General features: G+C 53.1%; 1 long non-coding RNA gene across 4 annotated transcripts; it reads right to left on the bottom strand.

The window, feature by feature from the left end:
* Positions 1 to 230: 230 nt before the first annotated feature.
* On the bottom strand, positions 231 to 18,854 carry LOC137220119 (uncharacterized). Of its 4 annotated transcripts, none has more exons than XR_010941480.1 (5): positions 18,559 to 18,854; positions 10,945 to 11,165; positions 10,623 to 10,697; positions 1,846 to 10,329; positions 231 to 751 (listed from the first exon to the last, which is right to left on the bottom strand). It is a non-coding gene; the product is annotated as an uncharacterized lncRNA (long non-coding RNA). The 4 variants fall into 4 exon arrangements; XR_010941483.1 differs by lacking the exon at positions 18,559 to 18,854 and having other exon boundaries at positions 1,846 to 9,731; positions 10,276 to 10,329; positions 10,945 to 11,853; XR_010941479.1 differs by lacking the exon at positions 18,559 to 18,854 and having other exon boundaries at positions 10,945 to 11,853.
* Between the last annotated feature and the right edge of the window lie 1,432 nt (positions 18,855 to 20,286).

Raw genomic sequence — 20,286 nt, 5'->3', positions numbered from 1 at the left:
TAATTTGTTCCCCGTCAGCCCTGAGCTTGACTACGTGACCTCCCCACCCCACCCCACTCCAGGCCTGTTTTCATGGAAGGACCCCTGAAGTCCTCAAGGTCAACCCTGGAGCTACCCTCTGCAGCCTCAGCAAGAGCAGGCCTGGTGGGGGACAGGAAGCTCAGCTGGGCTGATTACAGATAAACCCAAAACCAAACCCATACTTAGGGAATCAGCAAAGAAGAAAAACATTTAAGAATTTTGCATTTTATATTTCAAAAAATACAAAACTTCAAAATAGTCATCATGGGAGAATTGAAAACGTTAAAGGGCTTCCTCACACTTATTTTGTGGCTTAGTATTGATTTCTTTTGTACTGCTCAGGGAGGTGGAGATGGCCTAATCTTCTCGGAGCTTGGTGCCTCTGGAAGTTTTAATCACGGCCTGGGAAATGGAAATGCAGCACACAGTCTGTGGACTCCCCTCAAGTCCATCCCTGGAGACAGAGAGGGAAGACGTCTTTCTCTTGCTTCACTCTGACACCAAAGGAGGTGAGATTAAGCTTGGTAGGAGGTGCTGCTGAGACATCCAGGATTTGCTTCTCTCTCCACTCTTGAATTTTCTTCTCCTCGGCTGGGTGTCAGGGGACATATTTACAACAGGACAGGGCTTACAGAGCGGATCATAGCTGTCATTTGTTGGTGAATTCTTCCTAGAAGTTCGATGGGTTGGGAGGAAGCTGGAATGGGGGCCTGCAAGGTTGGCAGAGGAACTGCAGAGATGAAAAATCTCCAGGTCAGCCTGGCCCCTGAGCGGGAAAATCTTGAACAAAGGCTCAAGCCAAAACGTAAAAGAGAAGGACAGACAGACAGACATGCCTAGCAAACATGTCCTCCTGTGAGGAAGTCGGAAAACACTTGCACAGCAGAAGGAAAGGATGAGGGTGGGGAGAGAGGAGAAGGGAGCCCAGGGAAAGTCTGAGGATTTTTTTTTCTTTCCTTCTTCCTTACTTCCTTTCTTTTTTAACAGATTTTTTTTAAAGAGCATTTTTAGGTTCACAGCAAAATTGAGCAGAAAGTACACAGGGTTCTTATGTGCTCCTGTGCCCACTCACACACAGCCTCCTCCCAACCATCAACATCCCGACCAGAATGGTACACTTGTTACAATCAATGAACCTACACTGACACATCATTATCACCCAAAGTCCACAGTTCACACTAGGGTTCACTCTTATGTTGTACATTCTATGTATTTGGACAAGTATGCACCACTGTAGTATCACACAGGAGAGATTCACTGCTCTGAAAATCCCCTGTGCCCCACCTATCCCTCTCTCCCTCCCAACTAACCCTTGGCAACCACTGATCTTTTTACCATCTCCATAGTTTTGCCTTTTCCAAAATGTCATAGAGCTAAAATCATACAGTAGCCTTTTCAGATTGGCTTCTTTCACTTAGTAATATGCATTTAAGATTCCTCCAGGGCTTCCCTGGTGGCGCAGTGGTTGAGAATCCGCCTGCCAATACAGGAGACACGGGTTCGAGCCCTGGTCCAGGAAGATCCCACATGCCGCGGAGCCACTAAGCCCATGCGCCACAACTACTGAGCCTGCACTCTACAGCCCATGAGCCGCAACTACTGGGCCCACCTGCCACAACTAATGAAGCCCATGAGCTTAGAGCCCGTGCTCTGCAACGAGAAGCCACTGCAGTAAGAAGCCCGCACACCGCAACAAAGAGTAGCCCCCACTCGCCACAACTAGAGAAAAGCCTGAGTGCAGCAACGAAGACCCAACGTGGCCAAAAATTATGTAAATAAATCTATTAAAAAGAAAAAAAAAAAGGTGAATGCAAGAAATCCTACCTTAAAAAAAAAAAAAAAGATTCCTCTGGGTCTTTTCAGGGCTTGAAAGCTCATTTCTTTTTTTAGTGCTGAATGATATTCCATTGTCTGGACGTCCGACAGTTTATTTATCCATTCACCTATTGAAAGACATCTTGGTTGCTTCCAAGTTTTGGCAGTTATGAATAAAGCTGCTATAAGCATCTGTGTGCAGGTTTTTGTGTAGACATAAGTTTCAACTCCTTTGGGTAAATACTAAGGAGCGTGATGGCTGAATCGTGTGGGAAGAGTATGTTTAGTTTTATTAAAAAAACACCAAAGTGGCTGTACCATTTTGATTCCCAACAGCAATGAATGAGAGTTCCTGTTGCTCCACATTCTCACCAGCATTTGGTGGTGTCAGCGTTCTGGATTTGCCAACTGTATGTTTTCTTTAGCGAGGTGTCTGTTTAGGTCTTTGGCCCATTTTTTATAAATCAACTTATTATTGAGTTTTAAGAGTTCTTTGTATATTTTGGAGGCCAGTCCTTCCTGAGATCTGTCTTTTGCAAGTGTTTTCTCATCTGTGGTTTGTCTTCTCATTCTCTTGAACCTTGGCTTTTGAGTTGATGGTTCCGGCCCTTGACTGAGCCGGCTATGGTATAAGGTTAGCCATTTCCACCTAATTCAGGACTCCTCTAGTGGACAGTCTTTGCTCCGTGCACATAGGAGGCTGCTGGCAGAGACCTTATCAGATCTGTACTGTGGTCTGCTGGCCTCTCCCTGACCTGCCCAATCTGGAGTTCTCTCTACTCCTTCCCAGGGGCTGCTCCACACAAACTCCTGGGCACAACTAACTCTGTCTCAGCACCCGCTTCAGACCTAACTGACCTAGCCCTGGGGAGGAAAGAAGTCAGAGTGATGGGACAGATGAGTACTGAGGGGAGTCAGGGAAGGCCCCACTGATAATGTCAGGCTGAAATCTGGAGCCGAGACAGTGCCCGGCAGCCAAGGGGTCCGGAGAAGGGGGCAGCAGGTATAAAGGCTCTTGCCTATGTGACTGAGGCAGGGGTACCTGCCTGAGGAGTGGGAGGAGATGAGGACAAAGGTTCAAAGATTGGGATGGGAGCACATCCTCCAGGCCACAGTCAAAGGTTGGATTTATTCCAGATGCAGTGAGTAGCCATCAGAGGGTTTTCAGCCTAGAAGTGACACGATCTGATTTGCATTTTTTAAATCTCACACTGGCTGCTGGGTGGAGAATGGATTACAAGAGGAGAAGCAGGGAGAGGAGTTGGGCATTTTATTGCTTTGGTTCATGTAAGTATCCCAGCGCAACAACTTCTCCCCTGCAAAGACAATCATGCCGGTCATTTGCACAGAATCCCATGCACACTCACTGCAAACACTCACACACCTCACAGTCACTCACACTCATAAAGACCCACTGACTCTCCTGGACACATGTGAACATGCATGCATCCGTGTTCCCCCATGTGCACAGAGGCACACAGTCTCATGCACACAGGCTCTCCCATACACGGCACCAGCAGATATTTTCATGCAGGTACAAGCACAGGCACTCCCATTTATACACACACGTCCTCACACATGAGATGCTTTCATGCACACACACACACACACACAGGGCTACACAGACACACCATTCCCCATTTTCCAAAGAGAAGCAGGTCTGAGCAGGGGAGGTAGCTGGGGAAAGGTGTTAGGGTTTTTACAAGAGGAGGTGTTAATTGCGAATAGTCACTGGAGAAACAAAATGCCCAAACGAATGCCTGCTTCACCCTAAACTGCACCTGACTGTTGGGTCAGCCAGTTACTAGCCAGACTGCATTAAAGCCTTCATTCATCAGGTTGCCTCAGTCCCCAGTTCTATAGTTCCTCCTCATTCAGGCACTGCCACCCCCCTGCGCACCCACGCCCAGCATCCATCAGCTCTCACGACACTCTTGAGGACTCACAGTGAGGCAGGCCTGGGGCCTGGGACCCTTTGCTGCAGGGCCGCGAAGCTTGCACCTGGACACACCTCCCCTCCAGCTACAAAACACAAAGAAACTATATGGGACTAAAAATAACTGCGGGCCTGCGCAGTTGGGGCAAATTCTGGACCCGAAAGATACAAAAAGACCAAAAAAAAACCCAACTGCCATTTCTGAAGAGCCAGGAGCAAAAATGGGGTGTCAGGAGCAAAAGCAGGGTACTGAGCATGCCCCGTGCACTTAACACCACCTGAGGGGTGAGAAAAACACCTAAGCCACCCCTCCGGCCTGATCCCTGGATACACCCCTACCACTACCCCGTATAAGGAAAAAGCTTGCCCCCCTCAGCTAGCCAGCAAACAAGGGAACCTGTTGTTTGTTCTCGTTCCCCGCTGCTGCAGCAGGGCCCCCCCCCCCTCCCAAAGCCTTGCCTGAATTTCTCTTCTGGCCTCTGGTTAATTTCTATTGATTGGGGAAGGCCAAGACCCGGGGTCGGTATCAACAGGCCATGGGGGGAGGGCGTCTGCCCCTAAATCCCTGGGAAGTGCTACAGCTAGTGGGAGGAGGAGAAATGGGAGATTTCCTTTAGAGCCTCACCTGCTAAGGGGGGTGGAGGGCAGAGGACAGGCTACGAGGAGGTGGGACTCCTCAGAAAGGCCTTTTCAAGGCCCTGGAGGACCTGCCCCACCCCTCCCTTACCGCTGGCTTCTCCCATCACTTCTTCCCTTCTGGCTTGGAGCCCCAGCTCCAGTGACCTGGCAGCAACCAGGAGCTCCTCAAACACACACCTTCAGATCTTTGCACATGCTGCCCCTGCTGCCGCCTGGACCAGCTTCCTTATCCCTCCAGACTTGACTTAGGAGCCACTTTCTCAGGAAAGTCATCTCTGATCGTGCCACCGTGTCGCTCCGATCAGATGTTCCCCCTGCCCCCGTGCTCAGCTCCATCTCAGGGCTCCCTGTGCTGCCCAGCACCCACCGGGTTCTACTTGTCCATCTCCCCTTCAGGGCAGAGAGCATACATGTGCCCAGCACATGAGGTGCTCAATAAATTTTTTTTTTTTTTTGCGGTACGCGGGCCTCTCACTGTTGTGGCCTCTCCCGTTGCAGAGCACAGGCTCCGGAGGCGCAGGCTCAGCGGCCATGGCTCACGGGCCCAGCCGCTCCGCGGCACGAACCCGTGTCCCCTGCATCGGCAGGCGGACTCTCAACCACTGCGCTACCAGGGAAGGCCTCAATAAATATTTCTTAACTAAATGAGTACATGAAGGTTACTCCCAGGTGCCACTGAAACTAGAAAGAAAATGATTTCTGAAAAGGATTCCTTGTTCCCTTTTCTTTCTTTGTTACTCCAGGGGCCACTTGGCAACCACTAAGGCTCCAGTTCACCCCATAGGGTGCCTGAGGCCGTGATTTATCTTCTACTTATTCTGTCTTCAACCAACTCTGGTATGTGTTGCTGGAATAATGTCAGGTCCCCTGAGTTGGGGCAGGAGATAATGGGGGAGATTTGGAAAGCGGGGTGACACGTGGTGGAGAAATTCAAGTTAATAATTCCCTATAACTTACTATGGGGAGGAGGTGGTGCACCTGTGAGAGAGAGAGAGAGAGAGAGAGAGAGAGGGAGTGTGTGTGTGTGTGTGTGTGTGTGTGTGTGTGTGTGTGTGTGGCATCTGTTGGCAGGAGGATAAGGTTGGCATTTGAGGATTGAAAAGAGCAAGAGAAGGTCCCAGGAGGAAGAAGACCTTAAACAATCTAGGTAGGGCTGCAGCAGTTTGCTGATAAAGGAAAGGGCTGGCTGGGCCATCCTCGCCGCCGTGAAGTCTGTGCTGAGCCAGGACAGCGGGCTCAGTGACTCAGGACCTGGGCGGTGCTGGCGGGAATGGATCCTGCTGGTCAAGCAGGATCCTGGTCTTTCTGACCCCAGCAGAATCCTACTTCTCTTCCCAAAGAGCAGAGAAATAGGAAAACTGATAGCTCTCATTTAGTGAGTGTCTACTACAGAGAAGGCAAGTCCATTCTACTGCCACTTCCTGGTCCACAACGTGACAGCCATCACGAATCAATCATGAGGGCACCCATCACCTCTGGGCCAGGACGGGGAGTCAGACTTCTTCTCCACACAGTGCTGCAAGGAGCCATTTCTGATCAGTTGGAACTGGCACGTAAGGTGGACCCTTTTGCCATCACCGGTCTCCTAAGTGCCAAGTACTTAATAAATCTCTCATGCAGTTCTCCTGACAGATCCAGGAGATGAAAATTAACTTTTATTTCCCAGATGAAGAACAAAGACGGGCCAGCCTGGTTGAGGAACTTGACCAGGTTCACACAGATAGTAAAAGTTGGGCTGCAAATTCAGACCCTAGTAGGTCTGTCTCCAAGTTCATGCTCTTGCCACTTTACCAGGCTGCCTGCCTCCCGTGGGCATCGGTGCCACCATGTTGTGGGCATTGGTGGGGGCTCTGTTGCCTCCCAGTCTCCAAAGTTTCTGTATCATTTGAGATTCCAACAGGAAAGAGGTGTTAGCCTCAAACAGGGCAGTTGAGGAGTCTTTCACCCTTTTACCAAGGGTGGGCAGTGCCAAGGGCAACCACAAAGAACAGTGAAGACCCTGATGGGACAGGGAGGGAGCTGACCGGAAGCTGGAGAGAGTCATAGCTGCAAAGGGAAGTAGAAAGGGGAGCAAATACCCCAGCCTCTGTCCTCTCACCCCCCAAACAGTCCCACTGGACAAATCCAATCGCAAGCAGAAGGCGTGAGACTTCAGCTGATGTGGCCCCCACACCGGTCAGCCTCCTGGACTTCAGAGTCGGAGCGGGAGTCCGGGGGGAGGCTAGAAGGATGGAGCTCTCGATGAGCAAACTGAGAAAATCACCCATGTTCTTGCGCCGTTTGGGGGCCGAGGGTGGGACTTTCCCTTCCTGGGAAGTTTTTATGGGCTAATAGTGTTAAGTCCCAGTCCAAGGGCAGGAGAAGACCGATGTCTCCACTCAGGTGGTCAGGCAGAGAGAGAAAATTCTCCCTTCCTCCACCTTTTGGTTCTATTTGGGCCCTCAACTGATTGGATGAAGCCCACCCACATTGGGAAGGACAGTCTGCTTTATTCAGTCTATAGATTCGGATGCTAAGCTTATCCAGAAACAGCCTCACAGAAATACAAATATCGGGGCATCGTGTGGCCCGGTCAGGTTGACACATAAAATTAACCATCATCACACCGTGGATGGCAGAGGGGTGACGCCAGCAAAGGCATCCTAAGCAGACTGCCCTGCGGTGTGACCCTGGCAACGATGCTGACTACCTAGCAGCCCTTAGATCTGCCTGAGCTGCATCTCCAGCCTTCCTGCTGATGCTGTGAGCATCCCCAAATCCTCCCAACAAATCTTTCCTCTGCTTAAAAGTGTCAGAGTCCACTTCAGTTTGTTCCCAATAAGAACCCTGATTGGCACAAGGGCCAGGGCAGAGTGATGATGTATATAGTGGTGAGTGGTCCCCTGGCAGGTGCACCAGGAATGCATCAGACAAAGATGCATCTAAGGACGTCATCTAAGGATGTCAGGGAGGCTCCCAGGTCCTCAGAGGCTCCCAGTTCCATCTAAGGACGTCAGGGATGTCCTCAGAGGCTCCCAGTTCCCCTTGTGAACCTGGTGGCTCCGCCATTCATAAAATTAGGCAAGCTTGCTCTGAGGTCATTCCTGTTTTCAGCTGAGCTGCCTCCGGGACACCCCAGGGGAGTGAATCCTACTGTGTGTGTCCCATTCCCAGACATGGTTTGCTCTTGGAGGCTGAAGACGGACAGACTGCCCCGGCCCCAAGACAAGACCCTGCCACAACCCACGTGTGGCTGCCCTGAAGTTGACGGTCCTGCAACAGACACCTCTCCCTGGAGGAATCCTCGAAGGGAAGGGCCCCACCTGCCCGCTGGGCAGGCACCCCAGTCCCTCAGCAGCCACCCTCTGCCAGAGGCCTGCAGCTGAGGTGTGTTTATCTTGACTGAACTGCCTTGGGAAGTAGTCAGCTGCGTGACCGCCTCCATCCCCACCCAGGATTCGAGTGTCTCTCCGGATGTTCCATATTTGCTCAGGGAATTAGAAGAAAAGCAAAGTGGAAACCACACCTGAGGTAACTGGGCCACAGAGCGGGCAGGAGGGCCAGGGGCAGGGCAGCCTGAGGACTGGCCAGAGGGACCAAGTGGGGTCCGGAGACCCAGGGGGCTCTGGCCTCTCCCTCTGCACCCGGGGCTCCGGCCCGCGAGGCTTGCACACACGTCAGCACCAGGGTCTGACCGGCCAGCAGGACTGATGCCCTGCGCTCAGGGCCCAGGGTCCGTGGGGTCAGCAGGCTGCAATGAGAGCAGTGCGGGCACATTCCCTGCCCTCAGGAGGCCTCGCCTCGGGCTTGTGGGGGACACAGCGGGCTAGGTGCTCTGGTGGGAAACTGCAGGGAGGCACCAGCATGTCGCAGCGGCGCCTTGAACCAGCTCCTCTCCCCGAGACCCCAACCCTCCTCCTCTTCCTCCAGCCCCGTGGGTCCTGAGGACAAGCTGGGCTCCCCAATGTCTCCCCTCACCTTCTCCATCTGCCCTCACCACTGGAGGCAGATCCCAGGAGGTGGTCTGGGGAGACCGAGATGCCTCCTCCCTGCCCTCTCACTGCCCCAGACACACTGTTTGCCTCTGCCCGGCGGTGTCACCGTCCAACCCAGCAGCCCCCAAGCTCGTGGGGAATGGCCCCTTCCCAGGTCAACAGGGAAGCCCCCTCTCCCGGGACAGAGAGAAGCCCAGCCCCCATGGAGTCCTGCACCAAGCACAGTCTTTGCTGAGGAAGCAGAGAACAAGGGCCCCGCCCACATAGGAGAGCAAGGATTGGGGGCCACCGCCCCAGGGACCTCATCAGGCCTGAGCCCGTCTGTGTCTGGGCCACCTGTCGGCACCACCAGCCTGTGCCTTGTCTGAGGCAGCTGACAAAGTGGGAGCCTAGGGCAGGGCATGCACCTCTGCCCACCCTGCTCCCCTCACTCTCTCCCCAACCTCTGCAAGCTGCCCACTCGGAACTCGGCTCCTGTCATGCCCCAGGCTGCCCAGGACAAAGGGGGGTCTAAGCATTTTTGAGCTTCTCTCTCCCCTGGCTCCATAGGTCAGAAGGGAGGGATTGAGTAGGTGGGGGCAGGATCGGGGGGTGGGGGGACGAGTGCTGGAAAATCAGCCTTTCATCTTCGCTTCGTAAAGCAAACCCCCCTCAGCCCAAAGCTGGCTGGCATTGGCATGCGCCATAAATCTCCTGGATGCTGCAGCTGTGACTGGATTATTTATAGCTCCAGTGTTACATTTCTAACACGAAAATATCACACAAAGGGAAAGGTAATGAAATCTCACCTCTCCCGCATGTCCCTCTCTCCAAACTGCAGGGCTTTCCAGAAGCCCCTGTGGCTGAAGGAGGGGTGAGAGAGGCCCCCCACCCTGCCTGCCTCCCTCCCTCCTCCTGTCAATCACACACACATCTCTTCTCACCCCTGCGTTCCCTCTCACACACACTCTCTCCCGTTTCTTTCCCTCTCACACATGCATTTCCTCACAGATGCACAGACGATCCTGTTCTCTCTCTCTCCCTCTCAGCTTCCCCTGCCCGAGCCCTTCCTACCCCCCAGAAACACACACGCATCCTTGCCCTTTTCCTTCCACCATTGCCGTCTCCCTGCGTGACTCACCTCCTTCGCTCGCGTGTTTGCTGTTTTGCTTTGTCAGTGAAGACACCGGCACATTAATTACCAGGCCTGTCCTCTGCAAGGCACCTCAGCTCCTTGTCAATAGCGGGTGGAAGTGTCAGCTTCCATTCATCTCGCTCTGCCTTTAAAACCCCTGTGGGCCTTGCCTCCACGGGGGATCCATGCTGTGGCACACGGCAGTGCGGACGCGCACCCCTGGGCTTGACACCTACAAACACATTGAAAACAGGGGCCACAGAACATACCTGTCGCCCTGCGGGAGGGAATATCAAAGGATGTGCTCTGGGAGTCGGATGCCGGCCCAGGTGCGAGGACCAGGAGATCCTCCCGGTGCTCCTGTGTGACTGTCTTGGTGTGTTATGGAGGATCAGCCTTACGCTACCCCACAGGCACAAATTGGAATCTCTGAGCCCTGTGCAGGCTCCCGTGGAGAGCCAAGACCCAGCCCCTTCCCTGCCTGGCCCCCTCGGCCTCAGTGGCCCGGGCCCACAGAAGAATAATCAGAAAGAGGGACCGCAGCCCAGCCTGACATGGCCCGTGATCCCTTCCATCCAGACAGCCACAGTGGCTGGGATTCTGTGTGAGTGTGAGAGTGTGTGTGTGTGTGTGTGTGTGTGTGTGTGTGTGTGTGTGTGTGTGGTGTGTACTCGCATACTTCTTGTGCTGGGATGAGGGGAAATCACAGACAAGGACAGTTCACCCTGGGCTAGGGGCCAAGGGAAGGGTCTGGGGACAGAAACCCTGCAACTCACCATCAGGGTGGCATTTCCTGGAAAGCTCTGTCCTTTTTTATATTAAAAATACTCCTGGCAAAAAAAAAAAAAAAAAAACCTCCTGGATTTTGCCATTATATCTGTCATCATCACAGTATAAAAATGTATTAAATTAATTATAATTAAATACTTAATTTTTTTCTGAAATCTTTGCTTAAATATTACCTTCTTGGAAGTTAAGTCTCAAAAACCCTCTGGCTCATCCCAGAGCCTCTGAGGACTCACACACCCCAGTTAAAGATCTAGGGAACCAGTCTATGGGATAAGGATATGGGGTATGAAACTATAGTGTAAGCATAAGAACGGGGACTCTTGGACTTACTTACATTCTGGCTCTGCCAATTATTAGCTGTGTGACCTCAGTTAAATCACTTAACCCCTCTGTGCTTTAGAACCTTGACCTGTAAAATAGGAATGATAATAGCACTTATCACACAGGGCTTTTATGAGGATTAAATGCATTAATGCATATAAAGTGCTCAGAACAGTGGCTAGCACAATATAGATGTTTGCAGTTGTTTTTCTGTAGCAGACCAACATGAAGCCACTGGATCAACCGCAGGGACTGAAATTAGAGTCTGATTTCAGACTGAAATCACTCCTGCCTCTCTCCTAGGATGTGCTTCTGGCCCCAGGCCCATGCCTCACCTCCAGCTGCAGGCTTCTAATCGCGCATTCTATCTGCAACGCAGTCAGTCAGAAACATTCTCCTCTATTCCAGGCACTGTTCCTGGACTGGGCATTCAGTATCACACGAGCCCTTCTGGAGGTGGAGGTGGAAACATGCCAATAGCATCTGAACCGCCATCAGAACCGAAGACCCAAAGATGAGTAGTTGTCATCCTTTTTTTCAAAGAGTCCCTGCCTCGCTGCAGGGAGCCAGCGGTAGAGAGAGAAAAGATTGAGGGCACTCAGTGTGGTTATGACATTGTCACACGGCCTGGAACACCCTAGCCTCACATATATATCAGATCTCTTCTTTGACGTCACCTCCGCTGCAGGGCCTTCCAGAACCAACTGTGTGAAACAACAACACTCTCCCCATCCTGTCAATCACTCTCCCCCTCCCTACTTTATCCATCTGAATAGCATATGACATATGCTGACATATTTTGACGTATTTATTTGTTGTTGGTGTTCCCCACTAGAATGCAAGCTTCCTGGGGACAGGCCCTTTGGTTTGCTTTCTCCTGAACGCCCTGTGCTTGCAGAGACTGCGGCAGAGAGCACGTGCTCCATGCGTGTCTGCTAAATAAAGGAACTGTGGGCAAATCACTCTTTAATGTCTTGACTTTCCCTTCAGTGAAACAGGTGAGGAAGCCCCATTCTCACTTGCCACGTGGGGAAACTCTAAATTGAAAAGAGAGAATACAGGGCTTCCCTGGTGGCGCAGTGGTTGAGAGTCTGCCTGCCGATGCAGGGGATGCGGGTTCGTGCCCCGGTCCGGGAAGATCCCACATCCCACATGCCGCAGAGCGGCTGAGCCCGTGAGCCATGGACGCTGAGTCTGTGCGTCCGGAGCCTGTGCTCCGAAACGGGAGAGGCCACAACAGTGAGAGGCCTGTGTCCCAGAAAAAAAAAAAAAAAAGATATTACATGATAATCAGACATGCTTTTGACTCATCCAAAGGGAGATGCAAATAAATTCAGCTGAGACCAAATCCGTGCATGGCTTTGCATTCCCTGCTGTTTAAGCGATGAGGGGCTACTGTCACAAACAGCCCAGGTGTGCCCACTCCACAAGTTCTGCCCTACAGTTGATCTATCTGGTCCTGGAAATTGTGAGCATGGGCTCACATATTCAAGTGGGTGACAGCCTGGGGGCACATAGCTAGCGTGGGATTGTGTGCTTTTGCTATTCAAGAGGTCTTACCTGTGAGTGCTTATGGGGCTGCAGACTCAATCAGGCTGTGTGTGCAAGGTCTGGACCTAAGGAATAACTGGAGATGGCCATATAGGAGTCTGGGTCCTGAACCACTGAGCCAAGTGAGAGGTCTAGGAGGTGGCAGGTCAAGGACTGAGCCAAGCTATTTCAGGGCCAAGCAAGAACAGGTTAAAAGAGATGAGGGTGCCTGGTGGTCGTGGCCAGGGCAGGCACGGAAGAGGGCAGGGGGCAGGGAGATGGGGAAGGCCTCCCATCCGTGTATTTTGACTCTCTGCAGCACCAATAAAATGTCCTCCCTTGACCTCTGTGCTCCCAGTTATCAAGGCACTGGATGGCACACTCAGAGAGAGAAATTTGCTTTGGGCCAAGTTTTCTTCCAACAGAGCCCAGAGAAGGGCTGGAGGCCTGGCCAAAATTACAGTATCAGGGAACTCTACCGTCAGACCCAGAATGGTCTCATTCCTAAGTCATGCTTTCCTGCCACCTTAGAGCACCTCCTAGCACTCATGTATTCTGCACAGGGTTGTTTTTTCATCTTAAACCAGTGGACAAATAAGACCTGGGATTTTCCCTTCCCTGATCAGTGAACTCCTATTCACTCATCAAAACCCAAGCCAAATTGCCCAAGCTAAAGCAGTTGCCCCTCTGTTACCAAGTTTTGTGTTTCTGGAACCCTTCCCCGTAGCTTGTAAGCACACCAACAAGGACTTTGGCTTATTTATGACCACATTCTGAATGCTGAATAAGTGATAATTGACCAGATGACCCAACAAAGCAAGGACAATCCATGCTTCCTGACTCTGAGAGCCTGATTACATCTCTCATTCCTCCCCCCATAAGCCAGGCATCTGCTCAGCTGAGGGGACAGGACGTTCCTGTTTGGCAGGGACAGTTCCAGGTTTTGATGACCTGCCTCAACCAGACTGGTATCTATTCCAAGTTATTGTTTGTGCATACTCGGGGGGGGGGGGTGCTGAGGGAAATGGTTACATAAGCAAGCGAGACCGCATCCGCCTGCAGCAGCCCTTCCTCCTGGTGCCACGGACCCCTGGCTCGCTTTAGGCGAAGGTTCCTCATGTTTTCCCCCAGCCTCCAATCTCCCTGCAACCACCTGGGCAGAATGGAAATGAGAACTCCTGAAAATGGCCAGGAGCTCCTCCCCTTTGGGGGAACCTGGGGTGGAATCAACTGGGAGAATGTCACTGCTCTTGTCTGACGGTGTGAGCCCAGGGGCCTTGCACTCTGGAAGGGCAGTGGGTGTGTTCCACCCTGGGCGATGCAAGCTTCTGCTGCTTCCTCAGCAGCCCAGGCAAAGCCAGTTTCTTGATCCCCCCCGCAAGGCACCAGTAAAGCATCTTGACCCATCTGCAGCTTCTCCCCTGTAGCTTAGAGGTCTCAGGGCTCTGGGACAAAATTCACTTTACCAGCATCCTAACTGCCCAGCTTGTGACTCCCACAGCCACCTTCACTGCTCCTCAATTAGGAAGGTAATAGCATCAATGCGTCAGAATTGACAACTATAGACGACTTCACAGTTTACAATAATCAATCGTCTCATTTGACCCCCTTTATAACTCTTCAAAGGAGGCACTATTCTTACTTGACAGAAAGAAATTCAAGGCTCAGAGTGACTTTTCCAAGATCACTAGTACAGAAGAAACATGAAACCCTTCTGTCTAATCCCAAAGCCTGAATGAACTCTTTCCAAATACCGTCCCCCCCATCTGTGTATTTCATGGGCTTTTCTGGGGGAAGCCCCGGCTGAGGAAAGAAACATACAACCTTAATCCCCTAGAGCTGCAGGGACAAAGCAAAAACTCTAAAAAAGGGCAAGACACAAATCTCAAACTCCACTCTCAGCCCATATCTTTCCTTCCTCCTTCCCTGAGCCTTTAACCAGAGTGGCTGCAGAATGAGAACCCACAGCCCCTGACCTCCCAAGGAGACTCTAGGAGGCTGGCCTGAAACCCACATCCCCGAGGCCGAGGTGACAAGGGGCTGGAAGTATGGGGGAGGACTCAGATTGTGCCTGATTAAGAGCACGGGCCTGCAGCAGAGTCCCTGCATTCAAGTTTCACCTCCACTTCTGTCTAGTGGGGGGGTCATATTCCCTTAACCTCCCCGTGCCTCCGTTTCCAACACTGTAAAAAGAGGAGACAATAGTAGCTCTCTCGTGGGTGCTGTGAGGATAAAGTGAGATCATGCCCAGAGAGCACTTGCTGCAGGCCAGCCGCATCCCTAGCGCTGCAGATGCGGGGCCCAGAGATGCAAGGAGTGGATGGGAGACGGGTTTCCGCTGAGCACTGCTGCTCCGCGACCTTCAGCCAGCGCCTTAAAGCTCTCTGGCTCAAAGGCTCATCTCTCGGATGGAAGATGCTTTGCAGCACTGCCTTAAGGCTTGCAAGTCAAGTAAGGAAAATGCCTTGCACATGTAAAGTGCTCAGAATCCACCAATCCTTTCTTTCTCTCTCCTGGAATGTGAAATTTCCTCCAGAAAACATATAACCTCAGGCTTTGGTTTATCATCGAGAGGGATATATAGCTTCGTATGTGCCACACCAGACACAGTAATAAATGTCCCTTTCCTTGAGGAGGTGAAAGGGGGATAAGCTGGATGGGTGCTGGGTAGTGTGGGGAGAGAAAGAGCTGAGCAGGAAAGTGGACAGTGGCGGGCAGGCAGGGGATGCAGAGGTGCCTTCTGGCTTGATCAGGGGGTGCTCAGGGGAGGCGCACCCAGGAGGTTGGGGGCCAGTCCTCATGCCTCACTCAGGGAAAAGGGAGGAGCCAGAGCAAAGCCCACAGGGCTCTGATCCACCAGCCTCTTGTTTGCTGCTGACATTAGGGAAATGACCTGCCCGCTTTCTGGGCCTGTTAGCTCTCAGCAAAACGAAGTGCTCCAAAAGGTCCTCCCACCTGGAATTTTCTGGGATGCCCGGTATCAGCCCCTTTCTTTGGGACATTCACTGGGGGTGCTAAGGAGGCCTGGTCTTCCTGCTTGTCCGAGGCCTTCTGCCTGCCTCCTCTGTCTCCCACCATCTCACCCTCCTACCCTCTCCTGCTCAGACACACAGGATTTATTTTTGTCCAGGGATTATAAGCAAGGATCTGGAAGAGCCAGTGTGCAGAAGGTCCAGCACTTGCTCGCTCCTCCCCCACAGCGGGAAGGGGAGGAGCTTGGGGCAGGGAGACCAGCCGCAGGTGTGGAGTGAAGGGCAGCAGGCCTGGGCACTAACGCAGCCCAGCCGTCCTTGGCCAGCTGGAGGACTGGACGAGGGCCCGTGCTGGCCCTGGCTGCTCTGGTCGGGAGGACAGGGTGAGCCTGTGGCAGGGGTGGAGTGGAAACTTCTGGGTTTTCCTGACATCACCTCTCCAGGAGGGGCTGATTGGCCCAGGGCTTCCCTCTCCCCTGGGGAAGGCTCTGAGCAGAGTGGCCCAATGCCCTGTATTGCAGGTCAGGCCTCTGTCCCGCTCTGGCACAGGGGAAGGGGCAGGCGAGGCCAGGTTACCGAACAGGCGGAGTAAGCGTGTGCTTAGGGCACTGGCAGTAAAAGGGCATCAACAAAGCGTTTTGGTGTGGTTTGTTTTTTTTAAGAGCTAATTCTTAGTATTTCAAAAATAGCAAGGAAGTAGTCGTCCTGGGAAAAATCAGAACTTTGTTGGACTTCGTCACACCGATTTAAGGTTTAGGGTGGTTTTTATTTTGAATTTGTATGTGAGTGGGTGGGGGGAGGTGCATCTTAACCTCTCAGCTCTGAGGGAGGCTAAAGGTCTTAATCCAGCTCAGGGTAAATCAAGGATCAGAAGGGGGGAGGGGACAGGACAATGGGGTGTTGAGGAGGAGGGAACACGTGACCTCAGCCCACAGCTATATCCCCTGGACGGGGAGGCCTTCCGGAGGGAAGGGGCACTGCCCTATTACACAGGGAAAGCTGCTCTCCCTGGAGAGGATCTGGGGAAACTAGGGTGTGAGACAGTTGCGGAGCGAGGGGTAGGATTGCTCAGGGCCCCAGAACAAGGCCCGACAGCCTGGAATTCCCAGCTCTGGGCCAGGGCTTGGATTTGTTCTACCTTTGCTCACTCTGGAGATGAAGTGGCCAAAGATGGTGGCCCGTTTGGAGGGGGAGCTGGCAGCCCATTTCCTGGAAGACGGTTCCAAGGATGGCACTCAGCCCTCTACGTCCCCTACAGGGTAGTGCACGGACATGGTGCCTTTTCTCCCATCGTCTCCTGGAGTAGGACCATGTTATTCCCAGCCCAACTGCCTTCTGGGCCCAAGCAGGCACCCACCAGCAAACATCTGCTAAGCACCTACTACGTACCAGGCACTCTCTGCCCATTACCTCATTTAACCCTCCTGTCATGTGGTCACCCTATCCGCAGTCTGCAGACGGGGAAACAGGCTCAGAGATGTCCAGAGCCTTCTGGAGAGCACACAGCTGGCTAGTAGCAGGGTAAGGACACAAATCCAGTGGTCTGACTCTGTCGGGCATGCTCCACTTAATACCACAGGTCTCACCCCAGCTCCAGGCCTCCGAAGGGACAGAGCCCCATGCAGCCTCCCTCATCCCTCTCTGGGCCCATCACATCCAGGGCCAGGTGCCAATGTGGGCCCTGCCACGTTCATTATGGGCTAGGAGACAAACACCTCAGGCCCTAGAACCTGAACAGGCTACATAACTTGCAGGGCTCAAGCCAAAATGAAAATGTAGGGCTCCTTGTTCAAAATTATGAAGAATTTCAAGATGACAAAAGCAAAGCATTAAACTATCCCTTTCGAACAAGGTGCTCAGTGTTACTGCACAGGTCCACACCCATAAGCCCGTCCTGCCGAGAACCCACACGATCCGCCAAACAAACTTCTTCCTTTACCGGGAGATCCCATCTCCAAGTCAGGTGGGTTGGATTTCACAGTCCCCAAGAGGACAGACCTTGGGAAGTAAATTGCCCACCAGGGGCTTCCCCGGTGGCGCAGTGGTTAAGAATCCGCCTGCCAATGCAGGGGACAGGGGTTCAAGCCCTGGTCCGGGAAAATCCCACATGCCGCAGAGCAACTAAGCCCGTGCGCCACAGCTACTGAGCCTGTGCTCTATAGCCCACGAGCCACAACTACTGAGCCCACCTGCCACAACAAATGAAGCCCACGAGCCTAGAGCCCGTGCTCCACAACAAGAGAAGCCACTGCAATGAGAAGCCCACGCACCTCAAGGAAGAGTAGCCCCTGCTCGTTGCAACTAGAGAAAGTCCACACGCAGCAACGAAGACCCAATGCAGCCAAAAATAATAAATAAATAACAAAATGTCCCACCAGCCTGGATGCCCTGCCACCAGTCCTCAGGTGCTCAGGATACTACACTCTCATCTTCCAAGTCACATCTGCATGTAACTTGGGATCTGCCAAACTCAGCCCATAGCGTGCTGTCTTAGGTGGGGTGCAGCTTGTGGGCCCGCGGATATCTAACAGTGCAGGTTACGCGCAAACTCTCCACTTTCCTTTTCTGACTAATTCATCCTAGCACCTCCTCCTTCACTCCGTCCTTAATCCCTGCTGGAGACGCCCTCTGCCCAACAGTTAGTAACCATCTAGGTACTCTGATGAGGCTCTAGGGATAATAATAATTTCATTCTAGAACAGTACCTGGCCCCTGCTCCATCAATGTGTGTAGAAGTGGCGGAGGTAGCTTCTGTATAACAAGTGTCACCCAGGTGCCTGGCATTGCTATGGGCATGCCCACTCACGCACATGATCTCATTTCATCCTCCCCACGGCCCAGCAGGTGGGCATCACTGCCCCTTTGGCCTGGGAAGAGACGAAGGCTCTGAGAGGAACGTGCAGAAGGTCCCATGGCGATGCAGTGGAGTGAAGAGACTGGGATCTGGTCCCAAGGGCTGCTTCAACTCCAGCACAAGCTGCTCTTACACCTGCCTGCAAGGTGCCGTCTGACCCAGGAGAGGGCCCATAAATAGATAAACACTGTACAAAAGGGCCAAGGACTCCGCAGATCCCTCCATCAGCCTGTGCTAGCTTCCTCCCTCCACTCCCAGCATGAGAAGCACCCAAATCTGTCCCAGGCAAGTCCCTCCACCTGTGCTTTCTGTTCGCCAAGCCCTGCTCAAGTGTTTTATGGGCATTTACACATTTGATCCACCCAGTAGCACTAAGAAATGGGTACAATTCTCATGCCCTTTTTTTGGCAGGGAAACTAAGGGACAGGAGGACAAAGCAAATGAGTGGAGGCGCTGGGATTTAAACCCAGGAGGTCTGCTCTTAGGTCTGGTCTTGACGACTACACACCCCTGGGGGCACCCTGCCTGGACTCAAGTCCTGGCACATGGGCAGCACCCCATGTTAGCTGTGCAACGTTGGGCAAGCTACTTACCGTTTCTGTGTCAGGGCCGTTCATCTGTAAAATGAGGATAATAAGAGCACCTACTGCATAGGCTGTTGTGTGGACCAGGTGGGGTAGCAAATGCAAAGCGCTGAGAACGGTGCCCCGCACACAGCAGGCACTTAAATGACAGCTATTATTAATCCGACTTTCCAGTGCCCTATGCTGCCTCTCCTGCTGTCTCCTCCCCTCCTGGAGCCTGTCATTCATTCATACCGATCCCCCTCCTGGTATATTCAACCTCTCCTTCTAGTTCTTTCCCTATAAACATGCTTATGTCTCCCTCAACTTGGATCAGAGAGACTCCCGCCCCCCCGCCCCCTCGCTGCCAGGTTCACTCCTTCCCTTCGGAGCCAAGACCCTGGGACAAGCTGGGCCTTTTGCTGTCCCCTTAGTACACTGCGTCCTAGCCTCTGTCCCCTCCACTCTCTACACACCTCTCTGGCCAGGGTCTCCAGGCACCTCCCTGCTGCTAAATTCAACGGACACCTTTTGGGCCTTATCTTCCTCCGTCTCAGCCCAGTGCCTGACGCTACTGACGACCCCATCCGGCGGCATCTGCTTTGGCAGGCAGGATGCCACTTGCTGTGATTGTCCTCCCTTCTCTGCTGCTGCCCTTCTCCTCCCGGGCTCCTCCTCTCCAGCCCTGGAAGGTGAGTGCTCCCAGCATTGCATCCTCTTCTCATTTTCTGCCCACTTTCCCTCAGGGACCTCACCTAAACTCACACCTCTGACTACCACCCACAAGGCAGACAGCACCTCTCAGTTCCTGCCCAGACCTGTCTGCACAGCCCGGGCCTGCAGGTCCACCCTGAGCTGGCCCGTGGCACCTCAGACCAGCGCCCCAAACTGACCAGACCTCTTCCCCTACCCCTGCGCCCCGTGCTGCATTCCCTGGGCACCTGAGCTGAGGATGAGCCTGCCTCCTTCCTTCCTCTGCCTCACCCTCAGGCACCTGCCAGCTCTCCTCCTTACAGCTCTCGGATGCCCCCACCCACTCCCCGCCAGCCATCACAGGCCCTCCTGAACTGGCTTCATCACCTCTTGCCTGGATCACTGCAGCCGCCTCCTAGCTGGTTTCCCATGCTTGCTTCTCCTGCCGGATCATCTAGTCCTCGCGCTGCGGCCAGAAAGACATTTCCAAAAGGCACATCGGACGGTGTCCCTCTGCTCACACATCCTTCAGTGGCCCTGCGTGATTAATGCCAAGACCCTCAGCTTCGCTCACGAGGTCCTGCTTGCTGGCCCTGCCTCACCTCTCCCCACATTCCAGACCAACCAAGCTAAGTCTTCGTCCTTCTCTGGCAGAAACTTACTCTCCTGCCCCCTAGCCCCTTTCTCCCCTCTCTCTCCTTCCCTCACAGGCCCCACTTTCTGGAAGGGGTCTTCCCCAGTGATCCAGATCTGTGCTCCTGGGGCCCCGTGGTCACAGCACCTAGCCATCCCCTCCCCCTCCCAGCACTGAGCGTGTGTATGTGTGTGTGTTGGGGGGCGGGTGTCAGTGATGGGCGGGGCCTGAGCCAAGCACGAACAAGGGTAGGAACAAGTAACCAACGTGCACTGGGAGCCGACCAGACTGGGTTGTGCTGACACTGACACGAACTATCTGTTTTAATTCTTCCAACAACCTGGTGAGGGGTGTTCCCATCGACAGGGAGGGCACTGAGGCCCTGAGACATCAAGCAACTTGCCCAAAGCTAACAGCAGAGCCAGGAGTGG

Source organism: Pseudorca crassidens, chromosome 1 (genome assembly GCF_039906515.1).
Source record: "Pseudorca crassidens isolate mPseCra1 chromosome 1, mPseCra1.hap1, whole genome shotgun sequence".
Classification (NCBI taxonomy): domain Eukaryota; kingdom Metazoa; phylum Chordata; class Mammalia; order Artiodactyla; family Delphinidae; genus Pseudorca; species Pseudorca crassidens.
Note: the sequence above shows the minus strand (reverse complement) of the source record. Positions and strands in the feature narration are given on the sequence as shown.